This window comes from Gallinula chloropus, assembly GCF_964237585.1.
Source record: "Gallinula chloropus genome assembly, chromosome: 23".
Classification (NCBI taxonomy): domain Eukaryota; kingdom Metazoa; phylum Chordata; class Aves; order Gruiformes; family Rallidae; genus Gallinula; species Gallinula chloropus.
In genome coordinates this window covers 2353734-2370881 of record NC_140108.1, presented here as the reverse complement: position 1 = coordinate 2370881, position 17148 = coordinate 2353734, and positions in this window count along the sequence as shown.

Sequence of the window (17148 nt, the reverse complement as noted above, 5' to 3'; positions counted from 1 at the left end):
CAAAACCCACTGGCCATGTTCCCCTCCCCACCATGAGAGCTCCTCATCCCTGGGCTGCCATCCTGGGCAGGTTCATTTCCCTGTGAAAGTGTTTCCTGCCCCTTTATCACTTGAACCCAGCCTGCTATCTTGTCAGAATCCCCAGAGCCACTGGGTGTGCTGCCTGTCCTGGGAGGGGGGGATGCTGCCTGCAGCTCCCCCATCACCTCCTCCTACCTCTCAGCTCCATTGTGCACCCGAAATTCAGCCACCCTGTCTTTCAACTTTTCCCCTCTCCCCCCACCCCTCCCTGTAACAAATCAGTGAAAAGAGGGAAGAGAAGAGGCTCCAATGACAGATGGAGCTGGCACTATCATCTCTCTTAACTGTCACCCAGAAAATCACACGGCAGCCACTGAAATTCAAATTAGAGTTTTGCTGAAGCTGCTAAAACTCATCAAAAGATATCTTTGAAGTCCACTGGCAGGCTGGTCATTTCTTTTAAATGAGTCCCTGTTGAAAATGAAATTGCAGGGAGTTGGTGTATTAGCATATTGGAGTGAGAGAGGCAGCATAATGCTGCCTTTCCAGGGAGCAGAGGCAGTTTGCTCCTGCACAAAGACCTCACTCCAACCAGGCTCTTACTGCATTAGGAGAAATGAAGGAATCATTTCCAAGCTCCCCATTAAGGGGGACGGGCTGGCACTCAGAGAGAAGGTGGCAAAGGCAGGTCAGTGCTGTCCCTGTGCCCCTGCCCTCAGAGCCAACCTCCCTGCAGCAGCTTCACACCCATGCAAATGAGGAGCTGCCTCGTTAGCTGGGGCAGCTTTGTGACAAGGGATGAAGGACCCTCTCCAGTGCCAATCCAGGGACCTGGGGGGTCCCCTGGTTGATGCAATTGTGCAGGATGTGCCGCCCATGGCAGCTCTCAGGGGGATAACTGCAGAGCCAGGGTCAGTCCCATGAGAGCAGGTCCCATCCCCTGAACGCTGGGGGGTTTCACTCTGCAGTCTTCCAGCACCTTCCAGACCATCCTCCTGCCCCAGAGACAGCTGAGTCTTCAGGTAGGAGCGTGGAGATCACCAGAGCATCCCTGGGAAGCCAGTGGGAGCCCAGCACGGATCACTTGCCACTGGGTTGGTCCTAGTAGTGGCCCCTCCTAGCCTGGACCCCACGTGCCTCACCTCTCAAAGGAGCCTGGCAGAGATGTGCACAGGCACCCATCACCTCCAAGGTCCTTGGGAGCCAAAGAGAGCCCTGGTACTAAGGGAAGTGCACTGAGACACTGCAGACTATGGCTGTGATGGGCTGGTGCCCAGTGGCCCCAAGAGCTGCTGCAGCATCTCCCACTGATGAACATTTCTCAGTGCAGACAAAACTGGAGTGACATCCAGCTCCAGTCCACTTCCCCCAAAAGAATGTCCCTCAGGATGAGCACCAGGCCTCTTCTCTTCCCCCAGGCTTCACACCACAGCATTCTCCATCTCCAGTGGGGCTGAGCACAGCCTTGCTGCCTACACAGGAGGCAGAGGCAGCAAGGGAGTCCACTGCTGGCTCTCCCCCCAGCCTTGCCAGCCTTGCTCCCTCTGCCTGCCCTGAATCTCTAAGCAGGGGTTTCCCTGTCAGTCCAGAGCCCTGAGATGTCAGCTGCTTTTGGATAGAGCTGTTTCCTTCATTACTGAGCTGATGTGATGGGGTTTTGAGTGGCACTGGTTACCCTCATCAAGTGTTTGAGTCAAGAACTATGGGCTGCAGGTTTCCCAGGGCTCTGAGAGGGGTTGGGAGCAGGTCAGAGGTGGGGAGTGTGGGCAATTCCCCTGAGCTGCAGGAGAAGACAGAGCAGAACTTGCCCCAGAGCTTGTAACCTGTGACATTTGACTGGGCTAATGCAAATTGCAGCAGCACAGATGGAGAGAGGGGCCCCTGCCATGGCAAGCACCAGCTGAGCAGAGGCTTAGGCTGAGGATTGTGTGAGAAAGGGCTCTGCAACCCAGGGCTGGATGGCTTTTCCCAACTGTTAGCTGCTTACTGCAGGTTTGCCCTGGATTTCTGACAAAGGAAAGGACACAAGGACACAGGGATCCAGCCTGGGTGCACAGTGAAGGGGGGGTTTTCTTCACCCTCCTGCTCAGCTTGCAGCATTCTGCTGCATTTCCCCAGCCATGGTCAAGTGCAACACCCAAGTGTCTGGGCAGGGGGTGGGTTTTCTGAGGGCCACACAGACTCCCTTGTGCACCCTGATGTCCCAGGCAGGGTCAGCAAGCTGGGAAGCCAGTGCCAGGGTTGTGAACATGTGTTTTTGCTGTACAATTCAGAATCCACTGGGCAGGGGGAGGTCTTGAAGCAGCCACTGTAGTTTGCTAAGGGTCATCAGCCTCCAACTTGGAAGCAGCAGCTCCCAGGGATCACTGGGCACATCCACCACTGATACTCTTGGCAAGCTGGTGGCTGGCAAGTCTGCAAGTGGTGGCATCACATCCTTATCACTTGGGCAAGGCACTGCCTGAGCTGAAGGTCCAAACCCCTGGTCTTGGGCTTAGCACCTCACCTCATCCCCTGGTATTCCCACTTTGGCTGCCAACAGCCTGGACCAGAAAGCAGTGGCACAGCCAGGAAGCCAGAATCAAATGTCTCACAGCTCTGGGGTGTTAATCACCCTCTAAGGGTGCCAGAGGCTGGGATGCTGCAGGCTCTTCCCAGGGCAGCTCACCTCCATCCACTGTGTGCCTGCAGCAAGGGCAGCCAGCATCCTGCCCCAGATGGATCAGGCATCTCCACCACTCACCTGGAGCAGGAAAACCCACCAGCACCAATACCAGGAGGTGCTGTACTCCTTCTTACTGCCATGGCAGTGCTGGGCTCCCAAGACACTGGCTGCAACAGGGAGAGGAGGTGGTGCAGGGGCCCCTGTTCTCCTGTCAGGCACAGGGAGGATGCTCCTTTCTCCTGCCCTGTGTGATGAGAGGAGCAGCTGGTGTCCCCCAAGCCTGATCCATCCCTGCCCTGCTGCCTGCTGGCTTGGCAAACACACCCTGGCCTGGTCATCCAGCCAGGGTGTTAATTGGAGAGGATGGCAGGGAAGGGCAGAGCCAACATCATGAACTGTTCACTGTGTCTGCTGCTGCCTCTGAGGGAGAAAGGCTTCAAACCTCACCACTTGCTGCTTTAACCACCAGTTGTGTGCTGAGTGGTCCCTGTGCTGCAAGCCCAAGCCCTGGGAAGCATCCTGCACGTGGGGATGGGCAGACTGGGTGTCAGAACTCCCCAAACAATCCCTTTTCCTGAGCCTGGAGAGCCTCACACACTGTGGGAGTCCCTCTTCAGGCACTTGCTCAGGGCTTTGGCAAGCCTGGGGGAAGGATGGGCTTGTTCTCCTGTGCAGTCAAGCAGCAGGCTGGAGGAGGGAGAGGGGAATGCACCTCCTGACACAGACACAGTGTCAGTCCATGGACCAGCCTGGTGGCCACAGTGTCCAACGAGCCACCCATCAGGAAATGTTCTGGAGATCTCTCCACTGAAACCAGCTTGTTTTTACCAGAAAAGACCCTGCTGACAAGCTCAAGACACTCCATGAAGGGAAGGGAACTCTATTTAATGTCATTCCCACGATGGCACCCCCAGCACCCCTGAGTGTCCCAGTGCTCTGGCCAGGATCCCCTGTGTGTGGCTGAGGGAACACAGGGCACCCCTGATCCCATCTGCAGCACCAGTGGGGACCAACTGGCTTCAGAACTGCTTTGTGAGGCAGCAGGGTCACCAGGGTGAGCTCTCACCCTGGCATCTCCCTTCCTCCAGCTGTTGCAGATGGTGGGGCAAGTTGCTGACCATTTCATCTGAGTTTCTTTGTCTCCTGGCCCAGGATGGGTGTGGAGAGAGGAGCCCAGGTCATGAGCTGTTTGCAGGATGGGTCTGGTCTGTGCCCTCTGGGGAAGGAAGAACTGGTCCAAATTCCTGAGGGCTGGGGAGGATTCACCATCTGCTGACCCAAGGGGACCTTCCAAACAACACTCACAGTCTGTAAAGGGCAACTCTTCAACATCTTGCCCACAGAAAGGATTGCTGGGAGAGGCAAAGAGGGCTTCATGGTGTTCCTAGGATTTTATCATCCATTTGGGTTTGGCATCAACTTGGTGCCTGGTGGTGACTCACCCAGGGTCTACAGGGGCAGCCTGAGAGGCAGGAATAAGGTGACTGCCCCATGAAGAGACAGGACAAGGGGCAATGGCTGCAAGCTGGAGCACAGGGAGTTCCACACCAGCATGAGGAAGAACTTTTCCCCAGTCAGGGGGCAAGGGGTGGCTCTTCCCTTGCCCCCCACATGTACCAGTTGCTGTGTGGCCACAGCTGGGCAGCCTGGAAGTAGATGGGGATGTGGCACAGGGTCACACACCCCTGTGGGCAGCTCTGCATCCCCACATGCAGCTCTGCACCCATGTGTGTGCAGCTCAGAGATGTGCTGGAGGAGGGCACTGGGTCACCCTGACATCCAGTCCCTGTGCAGCACCACGTGCTCCCAGTACACCACTGGGTACAGTGGGACAACCCACCACCACAGCTGTGCTGGGCCAGAGGAGCAGCCCTGGGCTGAGGGTCACAGCATCATGTCACCAGCATCCATCCAGGCACCTCATGTGCCACCCCACTGGCAGTGGGAGGCAGGAGAACACTGGGAAGGCTCAGTGGGCAGGAGCAAGGAGAGCTCAGCACCCTGGCTTTGACTTTGCTTCATTTGCTGTAGAGCCCAAACCAACAACTCCCTCCCACCCACCCAAAGCTGCAGAGGTGCAGCTGGGCCAGGCATTGCACCCAGAAAGTCCCAGGTCCATCCCATTGTGCAAAGGGGTCTGAGTAACTCTGAGTAACTTCCCCACCCCCCAGTGCCACCTCTCCACAGCACTTGCTCTTTGTCCTGCACAGACCACATGCATCTCTCCATCCCCTGACTGGGCCAGGACTTGGTACCCAGCTGTCCCCCACCCAGACCCCTGCATGCCACCAAGACTCTTCCCTGGGGTGTGTGACCAGGGCCAGCACCAGGGTTCTGAGGGACCACACGTGGCCAAGGGGAGCCCAAGGAGCCCAGAAATCCTGTTGCTCCCCTGTCCCTGAAGCTCCCACAGGCAAAGAGAGAAGAAAGGATGGGAAACAAATCTCCTGCTGTCCCCACAAGTCCCACTGGAGCAAAGGACCAAGGGCTTGACACAGAGTCCATGGGGCTGGCAGCATACTCAGACAACTGGTTGTGAAGCAGAGAAGAGCCAGGGAAAGCAGCCAAGCCTGTCCCAGGAGAGCCCATCCCTGATCAAGAGCAGGAGCACGTTGGAGCTGCTTTGTTGTCTGCTGATGGGAGGGAGCACAGTGTCCCCATGGAGGTGCCACTGCCAGGATGTAACACAGAGCTGCACAGTGGGACCACATGGGCACACTGATGCAGGGCCAAGATGACTGGTATGATCAGGACAGTGGTGGGAGCTTGCAGAGATGCTGGTTTTGCTGGTGCAGTGCTCCCAGGACAGATCCTGCATCCCTGAGACAGAGCATCCCAACGGGGCTGCATGCAAGTGAAAGCCTCAGTGGGAGAGCCAGGAATGAGATGGGGTGACTGGTGAACCAAAGCACCAGGACCAGCTCTGGGAGAAACAGCTGCAGAAGTGAGGTGTTGAAATGCATCTCTCAAGCCAAATCCCAAACTGGTGCCAATATAGACCAGGAAATAAATCCCAGGGCAGGCTCTGCCCAGGAGCTGCCTTCAAACTGGGAAGAGGCTGCAAATAATGTCTGAGAGCTGCTCTGTGGCTCTCAGCAGCAATAAAACTGCTGTTTAGCCAAGATCCCCAGCTTTTCCAGGTGCTGTGGGATGGCACACGCCAGGCTAGTGCCTGCAGAGGGGATGTGCTGCTGCAGACCTCCTTCAGGGCAGAGCAATCAGGTGAAAATACTGCTAGCCAGGACAGCTGAACTGCATCTACAGGGACAGGTCTGCTGCAGGCTCCCCCCAGCATCCCTCACCAGTCAGAAGTCAAATGTGCTGGTGAAAGAGCAGAGAGCAGCTCGGATGCAGCAGAGGTGCCCTGCACAACCTGAGCCAGAAGCAGCACATTTGGACACCAGGTTTCTGGCCCCCCTTCTGCTAAGGAAGCAGAGGCATCTTCCACCCCAGGGCAGCACTTTGCTGCAGGGAAAGAGCCCTGTGAGCCCTGTCCTGTGATGCTGGATCCCAGCCCCTCTGGGCTGCCTGCACAAGGTGGGCAGGAAGCAGTGAAGCAGATGTTTTATGCCAGAGTAGAAAGGCCACTGAAGCAGCTGTTGCTCCACAGCTGGAGCACTGAGCCTGCCCTGAGCCAGGCAGACCCTGCTATGGTGCAGCAGGTATCATTTGACTCTCACTAGCTGGGTACCACATCTCCCCCCCCCCCCATCATTTCAAAGAGACAAAGAGAGGAGACTTGTCTCTTCCTCCTGAAAGATAAATGCCTCCAGGTTGCAGCCACTCGACAGGTCCACTGAAATTCATCAGTCCTGACTTGAAATGAAAGCTGTAATAAATCCCCCTCGTTGAATAGGAGATCAAAGGCAGATCATTAGAGCTCTTGGATTACCCAGTGAGGGTGTGCTTCCCCCAGCTGCTGTGCTGCTCATTCCCCTGTGGCCTTAGAACCACCCCTCCAAGCTCTAAAGAAAAGGGCAGTCTGTGTTGGAAGAGGTCTGGGCTGTGCCCTGTCCTCTGCTCACCTCTCCCTGGCTCCTCTCATGCCTCTTGCTGGGCACAGCTCCTGGCCAGGTGCTCTGCTGCACAGCACACAGGGAGATGCTGCTCCACCATGGGAAACAGAGCCCAAGAGCTCAGTGTGGCTGCAGCCCTTTCCCTGAAGCTGGGGGGGGGAACCCACGCTCTCTGCATGAACCACAAGACCCCCCCAAACTTCAGCTGGTTCCCCCAGGTCTTCCTCTTCCCCCACCTCCACCTCAGTGCCACAGCCAAGTTGGCATCAGCAGGGAAAGGAGCAGCAGGAGGAGGACACAAAGGAGGCTTCAGACTGTGGCTGGTGACACCCTGGGTGCCACAGAGCTGCTTGTCCACCCTTCCTGCCTCCTTGGTCCTGCCAGAGATAACCCTCTCCCAGCCCAACCCTGATTTGGTGAGACCAGTGTGCCCAAGCCAGCTGGAGGGATGCTGGGCAGCAGATACACCAGCACCACCCCTGCCTCTCTAGGTGGTTTTATTTCTCTAACAACTTGGTCTGTCCCCATGCTGTGGCCTGTGCATTGTCCCCTGGAAAGCATCATCAGATATCCCCCCACCCTCAGCACAACTGGGACCCCCCCACTGCTCCAAGGCTGGGGTGCAGCAGAGCCAGGAGAAGGCTCATGGGCCCCCTGCCTCCCAGGAAGGAGCCCAGGGCAGCTGAGGGACTGGTCAGGAGTGAGATTTATCTCTCTACAAAACGTGTTGCACTTGACAGAGGGAATTTAATTCCTGGAGAGATTTTTTTTATTTCCTTCCCCCACTGAGCCCAGGTTTGCTGAGCTTAGCTCTGAAAGGAGGGACCATAATAAGTCCATTAGCTTCAGAGGAGTTATCCTGAGCACACAGCTCGACCTGTGAGCCCTCCTCTTACAAAGGGGCTGAAGGCAGAGAGGATGGAAGGGTGGAAGTGAGGGACCCTCTGCCATTTCCCACACAGGGGGACTTGGCTGTGATGTGGAAATCAGTGCTGGGGGTGAAACCAGGGTTACACAGGACTTGCTTCACCCTCTGAAATGTGTGGTCCTGGTGATTGAACCCTTTCCTCACCTCAAAGCTGCCCTTCTGGACTGCAGGAATGGTGTGTTGTACACTGAGGGGTGTCTGGAGACAGGGGGTACATGTGCAGGGGGTGTCCCACAATGTGGGGAGTCCAGCAGTGGGTACCCTGTGATATACCCACTGACACAAGGTGCCCTCAGATACAGGCTGCCCCAGCACATGGGATGCCCTGAGGGTGTGTGCCCTCAGATACAGGGCACCCCAGCACATGGGATGTCCTGAGGGGCTGTGCCCTCAGATATAGGGTACCCCAGCACATGGGATGCCCTGAGGGTCTGTGCCCTCAGATATAGGGTACCCCAGCATATGGGATGCCCTGAGGGTCTGTGCCCAAGAGATACAGGATACCCCAGCATATGGGATGCCCTGAGGGTGTGTGCCCTGAGATACAGGCTACCCCAGCACATGGGATGCTCTGATGGTCTGTGCCCTCAGATACAGGCTGCCCCAGCACATGGGATGCCCTGAGGGTGTGTGCCCTGAGATACAGGGTACCCAGCACATGGGATGTGGGAGGTACCAGCCCAGCTGGCTGCAGGGACAGGTCTGCAACAAAAAGGGTCCCAGAGCTGGGGCTGCAATTTGTAGCTGAGCTCCCAGTTTTGGAAGCTGATCTCTTGGGCTTTTGAAGTGCAAACCAGCACAACACCCCCCCTGCTGACCAGCCCACTGCCAAGAAAAACCCACAGCCCTCTGTGTCACCCCCACCACAGGAGGTTTCCCAGCCCCAGCAGAGCAAACTGCTGAGCAAGATCAAAACATGAACCATTCCCCAACCTCCTCCAGCTGCCTGGATTAAATCCCCCAGGCTGAAAGGGAACCTGAAGCCTGAGTGGTTTGGTGGAAGGGGAAATGGAGCTGAGCCCCTGAACCCTCTTTGTGCTGGGATAATGGTGATGGTGCCTTCCAGCCCCATGGCATCCTGCTCCCTGCTGGCACCAGCCAGTGAAGATGAGCTGGGGAGCTGTCAGCACTCTGAGCTTCAATCCAGCACAAACCCAACTTTTTTTGTTTAAGGTTGTAGTTACAAAGAAAAAAAAAAAGCAAGGGAAAGAAGGAGAAAAAAAAATAAAGCAGCATATGTCTTTGATCTTGAATAAAGCTTTTATCACAGAGCCTTCAGTCCTGGTGAGCAAAGGGGATTATCTTTCTCTCCCACAAAAGTTCACCTCCTGGTGCAGGTCACTGGAGGAAGATTTCACTGGAGTAGGAGGGGTTTTCTCCAGGGCATTCACCCCCAGTCCAGCTGGCACCCCCTCCCAGGGATGGCTTTTTATGAGCTAACCTACTGCCTCAAACCCTTTCAGGTGGGATGGGAAGGAAAACACCCCCCACCCCTGAATGGAGGAGGCAGTTGCAAACTCCCTGACAGTCCCTGCCAGCCTCATTCAGCAGCAGAGACCTGAGGCCAGCATCCTGCCAGCTGTCCCAAAGGAGAGACATGGGCTGTCGTGACCCCAGCCTGCTTGCAGCCAGACCATGGGCTGACCCTTGCCCTGTGCAGATGGGATCTGCCCCCTGCAAGAAGCTGCTCCCCATGTAGGGCAGGATGGAGCCAGAGGGCCAACTCCTTCCCCACTGATGGGCTGACGTGAGAGATGCTGATGTCTGCACCATGGGTGTTACCCATGCCCTGCTCAGCCTCCCTGCCTGCACCTCCCCTGCCTGCATCTCCCCTGCCTTCACCTTCCCTGCCTGCACCTTCCCTGCCTGCATCTCCCCTGCCTGCATCTCCCCTGCCTTCACCTTCCCTGCCTGCATCTCCCCTGCCTGCATCTCCCCTGCCTGCACCTCCCCTGCCTGCATCTCCCTGCCTGCACCTCCCCTGCCTGCATCTCCCCTGCCTGCACCTCCTCTGCCTACATCTCCCCTGCCTGCACCTCCCCTGCCTGCATCTCCCCTGCATCTCCCCTGCCTGCATCTCCCCTGCATCTCCCCTGCCTGCATCTCCCCTGCCTGCATCTCCCTGCCTGCACCTCCCCTGCCTTCACCTCCCCTGCCTGCACCTCTCCTGCCTGCACCTCCCTTGCCTGCACCTCCCCTGCCTGCACCTCCTCTGCCTGCATCTCCCCTTCCTGCACCTCCTCTGCCTGCACCTCCCCTGCCTGCATCTCCCCTGCCTGCACCTCCCCTGCCTGCACATCCCCTGCCTGCACCTCCCCTGCCTGCACATCCCCCTGGCCATTCTGTGTACCAGGATTTATCACTGGTGCCTGGAAGCTGCTCCCTCCTCCAGGGGTCTGGCAAGAGGTGGGGGCAGGAGGCAGCATCACCTCCCCAGGAGAGCAGGGCAGCACCCACCTCCACTCTGCTGCAGCCAGGGAGGAGGGGTGCAGGGGGCAGCACTAAGCCCCACGCTCCCAGGACATTAATGGAAGTGACAAATACACCCTGACATCAATTATGTTGCTTTCTTGTTCAGCCAAGAAGTAATTAACTTAAGTGAAGCAATTAGGTAAACTTTATCAAGTGAGGTTTGTGGTACCTTAAGCAAACAGCTAATTGGGCTGTGAAGGGAGCAGGGATGAAAGGGGATGGGGATGACACACCCAAAGGGGTCCTGGGGTCCCCAGGGGCTGCGGTCACCATCAGCCAGGTCAAGGGACAGACCCTGCAGTGGAAAGGTCTGGGGTGAAACACCCCCCCTGGCCTCGTGCCTCTGACACAGCCAGCATCCAGTGCAGATCCCATCACACCCCCCCACCACCACCACCACCCCATTGTCTCTGCTGCAGGCAAGAGGGAACGACACAGCCCCAGGGGGCTCCTAAGAGCAGGGGGAAGAAATGAAGCGGTCGATGGGAACCCCACCGAGTGCAGGAGATTCAGACAAACAGGACTCAGGAGTGTTTGCTGCTAATAGCAGGTGAGGCAGAGGATGGAGATGGATGTGTAGTGATGCCAGATTCCCTGCAGGGACAGCAAAGGCACGACTCAGCCTCCTGAACCAGAGGGGCCAGTGAAGGGTTGGGATGGTTGGCTGGGACAGATGGTCACAGGGATGACAGCACTGAGAGAGACGCTGGGCTAGGAGCCCAGAAACGGCCCTGGAAGCCTCCCTGCTCCCAGAAGAGCATTAGAAAAGACCTAAAACTCTGCAAAAGCCTCCTGGAGAAGAATGACAGAGGGTCAGAGCAGCCCAGCCCTGTGCCAGCCTCCTGTCACCAGCAGTGAAGGATGCTGTTGCCCCCAGGGCCAGCGGCTGCATCCACGTCCCGCTCTGGGTTATGGTCATTCCTCCAAGGCTCTTCAAGGTTGTTTTCAGTCTCCACAGGGCATCTCAGCCCCTTTCCCATCTTTCCAGCTGCTCAACGAACTGAATTTGCTGACTGAACGTCCAGCTTTCAGCAGAGCCCAGGGCACAGGCTGCTCAGAGGAGCTGGGAGGTGCCCAAACTGCACCACTGTCAATCACTGATGCTGACTCACTGATGCACCCCTGTGTGGCACCCAGGCTGGAACATTTCAATCACTGAATAACCAAGTCAATACTCCCCCATCTCAGCTGTCATTAGCAGGGCTGCATGCCTCTGTGCCCCCCAAGGGAGAGATCTTGCCAGTGGCCTGGAAGGGTGGCTCATCCAACAGGGATGAGAAAACACTTCCAAACTGAGGGGGCTACAGTGCTCCAAAGGGATTTCCTCCTCATCCAGCTGCAGCAGCTGTGTGGGTGGCAGGTCCATTCACCTCTGGAGCATGAGATGGTGCTTCTGAAGAGCAGCCCCTGAGCAGGACTGGGCCAGCGTGGCAAATCCCATTTCCTCATTGATTTCCTTGCAGGGATGCTCTGGAGGAAGCTGGGGGTAGGTATTCCTGTGAGCAGGGGATATCAGAGACTCCTGCAGCCAGATTAGCAGCAACACCCAAGGTCGTTCTCTCCTAAAGCCCTTTTCAGGCATTAACAACTCTTAAAAAAACCCCAAACCCCAGACTTTTTCTTTTGTGCTGGAGATGTCTCAAGGTTCATCACAAAGGGGGTTTTGGGGAAAACACAGACAAAAACAGACAAAATCTCTGAGGATGAGTTCTGCATTATCCCAGCTTAAAAACAACACAAAGGGGGGGGGATGTGGGGGGGTTGGGGGTGGGGAAAAGTGCTCCCTGGTAATAGGGTTTGTCATAATCCTCTTCTCCCATCATCCTGCCCAGCAACAGCTGCTCTGCTCTGCACTGCTCCTCTTGTGAGACCAGGCGCTGGTGCAGAGCGCTGCCCTGTCCCCCCAGCCCAGAGCAGAGCAGGGGGGGACACCTGTGCATGGCCTTGAGATGCCCTTCCAGACCACCCCCCACAGCAGCTGGAAGACTCTGCACCCCCCCACAGCTCCCTGCTGCCTCATGGGGCAGTTTCCAGGCTGTTTCCCCCCACACACACACACACTCAGCATCACTGGGGCTGGCAGGAGCTCAGCAGGCAGGGGTGAGAACCCTGGAGCAGGTCTGCCCAGCTCACTGCACAGCAGAGAGCTCACTGATGGCTGGCAGGGTGGGACAGAAGGAAACAGCAAGCCAGCAGTGAGCAGAGACCTGCCCCAAACAGCAGAGACTAGAGGATGGTGATGGCACTCTGCAGAGAGGGGAAGGAGACCCCCTTCTCCATCCCTCATCACAGGGACCCTCAGCCAAGGAGGTTCTTTCAGGCTGCACTGCCTGGCCCCAGCCCCTAAAAGCTTGTCTGGGGTCTCCAGAGCAGGGAGCTGCCCTCAGGGAGGGCTCAGGGCCAAGCCAGCAGCTCTGGGGGATCAGGGAGTGGTGGATCTAAGTCCTCTGTGCCCCACCAGTGTCCCCAGGGGTCAGGTAGCCCCTGCTGAAGCCCATCACCCTCGAAGGGCTGCCCCATTCCCCCCCCCTGACCTGCAGCCATCCATCCCAGCTGCTTGCAGATTCTTTCTGCTTCTCATCACCAGAGACAGACTTCCACATTTAAACCAACACCAATTAGTCCCCCCACACACACACACAAATTACAGGTCTGGGTAAACAACCCCCTTGCCCAGGGGAAGGATTGTTCCCCACAGGAGAGCTCTCCCTGCAAGCACCTGGCAGGCTGAGCACAGCCCCAGCAAGAGGAAATTGGGTTCCATCGTGGTGGTGAGGTGTGTGGTGTGTGGTGGGGTGTGTGGTGAGGTGTGGGGTGTGTGGTGGGGTGTGTGGTGAGGTGTGTGTGTGGTGAGGTGTGGGGTGTGTGGTGGGGTGTGTGGTGAGGTGTGTGGTGTGTGGTGAGGTGTGTGGTGGGGTGTGTGGTGAGGTGTGGGGTGTGTGGTGGGGTGTGTGGTGAGGTGTGTGTGTGGTGAGGTGTGGGGTGTGTGGTGGGGTGTGTGGTGAGGTGTGTGGTGTGTGGTGAGGTGTGTGGTGGGGTGTGTGGTGAGGTGTGGGGTGTGTGCTGGGGTGTGTGGTGAGGTGTGTGGTGTGTGGTGGGGTGTGTGGTGTGTGGTGAGGTGTGTGGTGTGTGGTGGGGTGTGTGGTGAGGTGTGTGTGGTGGGGTGTGTGGTGAGGTGTGTGGTGAGGTGTGGGGTGTGTGGTGGGGTGTGTGGTGAGGTGTGTGGTGAGGTGTGTGGTGTGTGGTGTGGTGTGTGGTGAGGTGTGTGTGGTGGGGTGTGTGGTGAGGTGTGTGGTGAGGTGTGGGGTGTGTGGTGAGGTGTGTGGTGGGGTGTGTGGTGTGTGGTGTGTGGTGGGGTGAGGTGTGGGGTGTGTGGTGGGGTGTGTGGTGAGGTGTGTGGTGAGGTGTGTGGTGAGGTGTAGGGTGTGTGGTGAGGTCTGTGGTGAGGTCTGTGGTGTGTGGTGTGTGGTGGGGTGTGTGGTGAGGTGTGTGGTGGGGTGAGGTGTGGGGTGTGTGGTGGGGTGTGTGGTGTGTGGTGAGGTGTGTGGTGGGGTGTGTGGTGTGTGGTGAGGTCTGTGGTGAGGTGTGTGGTGTGGTGTGTGGTGGGGTGTGTGGTGAGGTGTGTGGTGGGGTGTGTGGTGAGGTGTGTGGTGTGGTGTGTGGTGAGGTGTGTGGTGGGGTGTGTGGTGGGGTGTGTGGTGGGGTGTGTGGTGTGTGGTGGGGTGTGTGTGGTGTGTGGTGGGGTGTGTGTGGTGTGTGGTGGGGTGTGTGTGGTGTGTGGTGGGGTGTGTGTGGTGAGGTGTGGGGTGTGTGGTGGGGTGTGCTCCCTGCTCCCAAGGGGACAGGGCACAGCAGGACCCCTGTGCTGCAGGGCTGTGCAGGCAGCAGAGGCACAGGGTGCCAGGCTGCCCGGGCCCCGTCCCACAGCTGCTCAGGCACAGGGCTGTGCGGGGACGTGGCGGGCACAGGAGGAGCACAGGTACCCCCATCACCCCAGAGCTTCCCAGAGCCACTCCAAGGGGCCCAAAACAACCTCTAGGGAACTGACAGCTCCCTGCCAGGTGCTGAATCCCCCTTCTGCAGCGTTTCCATCAGGATGCAGCAGCAGCTGGGCCTTTCCCAGCGGGAAGGGGGCGGGGGGGGGGGACACACAACCCATGAGCAGCAGAGCTCTCACTGTGCCACCCAGGCTGCTGCCCCTCCCAAATTGGAGCACAGGGAGTTCCACAGCAACCTGGGGAAGAACTTTTCCCCAGGGAGGGTGAGGGAGCCCTGGGACAGGCTGCCCAGGGGGTGTGGAGTCTCCATCTCTGGAGAGATTCCAGCCCCGTCTGGACGCCGCCCTGTGCAATATGAGCTGGGGAGCTGCTTTGGCAGGGGGTTGGACCCCAGGAGCTATCCAGGTTCCTTCCAACCCCTGGGATTCTGGGATTATATGATTCCCAAGGCTGCAGGGAGCAGGCAGAGACTGCCAAACCTCCACACACCTGGAGCCACACAGGCAAAGATTTTAGACACGGCAGGGCTGATGGTTTGGTTTCCTCAGCATCAAAGTGAGAGCCTGAGAGCCCCTGGAGCAACCCAGACCTGTCCTCATCCACCCTTAGAGCCACATTGCAGCCAGACCCACCTCAACCCTGCAGAGCTCCTGGCATCCTGCATCCCAGCACCTGCTACAAGGTCCCAAAACAGCCACATCAACTCCTGTTCACCTGTATCAAGGATAATCTGGACCAGCATCTCCCTCAAACAGCAATGCCTCACCTCTAAAAACCCTGAGACCTCTCCTCTCACCCAGCAAGGGATGAGTACAAGGGTTTTATTTATTTAGACCTTCAATAAAACTTGACAGTATCCTGCACTCAGGGATTTAAAGCCTTGCAACCTACCCTGGCTACGTACAAGGACACCAGAACTTTTGTGTGTTTAATAGATCTGCTGAGATGTGGCAGATAGCAGAGGATTATCTGGGTTAGTCGATGAGAGAGGCTGTGGGGAGCTGCAGAGGGAATTCACTGCTAACAGAGCCCAGTTTGGCTGTGAGGGAGGCAGAGTGCTGCTAAATGGGAGTTCACACACGCCACAGGAAGCATCTGACCTCCTCCTCCACATCACCAAATACCCTGTCATCCATGCCTGTGCTGTCAGAAGCCCTGTGTGTCACTGGGCAGATCAGTAACAACGGCTATTAAATGCTCAGAGAGAAAAGAAATGAGTTCAGGTTTGAAGAGCCACAGGCTGAAGACATGTGCTGTTATTCTGTCATCACTGGACAGGGTGACCCTGCTCCAAATACCGTCCCAGTTGTAGCCTCTGGGTTGGAACATGGGAAACCTGGGTTGGATCAAGGGAAACACCCATGTGTGTGACTGCCATGGGGTCCTTCCAGTCATCCCTCTCATATCCACCCAGCTCAGAGCCCTCCCTGCCACTCCTGCAGAAAGGGGAGTTAGAAAACAGCAGCTGGGAGCTTTCCAGATGTGCATCCACGTGCAGCCTCTACAGCCCTGTATGCAGGGCTCACAGCAAGCTGGGATGAGATGCACCATCCCTCTGGGATGAGCTTTGGGGAAGATGCCCTGGGCCATGTCACAGCCCAGATGAGAGTGGGTGGATGTCTGGGGTGAACCTGCAGAGAGAGAGACCTTGTCCAGGTGAAGCACAGCAGAGAAGAGGGATGAGGGCAGTTGGCAAGGACTGGGGCTCAACCCTTTCCTACTGAAGTGCCAAGAAGGCCAACCCCATGGACTAGGTGGCATATGGTCTGGGCCTCCTTGGGCAGAGAAAGCCAGGGCTGCACGTCAGGGGAAGCCAACATCAAGCCTGTTTGCAGGTTCAGCACAGCTGGAGGGACAGGGATTATCTCCACAGGCAGTCAAGCCTAAGACAGGACTCACCTTATTGCAGCCAAGAGGAGGAGAACAAACTCCATCTCTGGCCAGGAAGCCTCCAGTGGCTAGAAAGCCTGTGAGCTGAGGCAGTTTTGGATGGCACCAAGCTAGATCTATCTGGACAGATCCATTTGCACTCCAAGCCAGGCCATGTACAACAGACCCATCTCAGCCAGCCCTCCCCATCTGCAAGAGGCTCTGGAGCCAGTGGGAGAAGGTCTAGGAAGCACTGAGAAGAATGCAAGTGGACAGCCTGCCCAGCCCAGGCTTCCCATATGCTGCAGGGCTCCAAGTATCCCTGATCCAGGGGATAAAAGAAAGATCAGCCAGCAGGCTTGACCTGAGCTTCATGGGAGCGTGGCAGGGGTTGGCTGCTCCTGTTAGAAGCAGAAAGGTCACCATCTGGCCTGCCCTCCATGCTGGACATCTCCAGGGTGTCCAAGAAGGGAAGGGAAGGCAAACCCAAGCATCTGTGCTCCATACAGATGGAATCATGGTGATGCCCTTTAGCCCTCTGCCTGTGCTGGAGTACAGATGGGCTGGACACAGTTCCCTGGCAGAGGGGGGAGGTGAAGGCTGCCAATGGGCCACTCTTTAACCACACTGAGCAACAGGAGCTCTGTCCATCAGGCAGGTTTCCCAGGCCCTGCAGTTGCTCCTCACGCTGCCCCTGGGCTGTCATTGACTTGTCGTCGGCTGCGGTGGGTGAGCAGCTGTAGGGGAAGGACATCTAGTCCCAGCAGTGCCCAGAGCAGGGGCAGCAGGAAACACCTCCCAAGTTCTGCCAAAAGCAGCTACTAAAGCCCCATTCATGACTCCACACTCCTTCACTGATGACCTCAGGATGCTTCTGGACATCCTCTCCACGGGCTGGCATCGCCTCTTCCCAGACAGCCTGACACTGAGAGATGCTGAGACACACAGAGCTCGACTGCACCCACGTGCCAGGCAACCTGGATATCCACTGCTCCTCACTGCTCCTCTCTCCTGCACACTTTGGCAGCAAGGACTTTCTGCTTCCTTGCAGGGCACCCTGATCCAACACAAGGGTCCTTCCCAGCCCCACTCCTGTTTGTAGAGCAGAGCTATATATAGCATCCTAACAGCAGGCACCACACAGCATCCACGTGCCTGGAGTTAAATGGACTAAGAGCT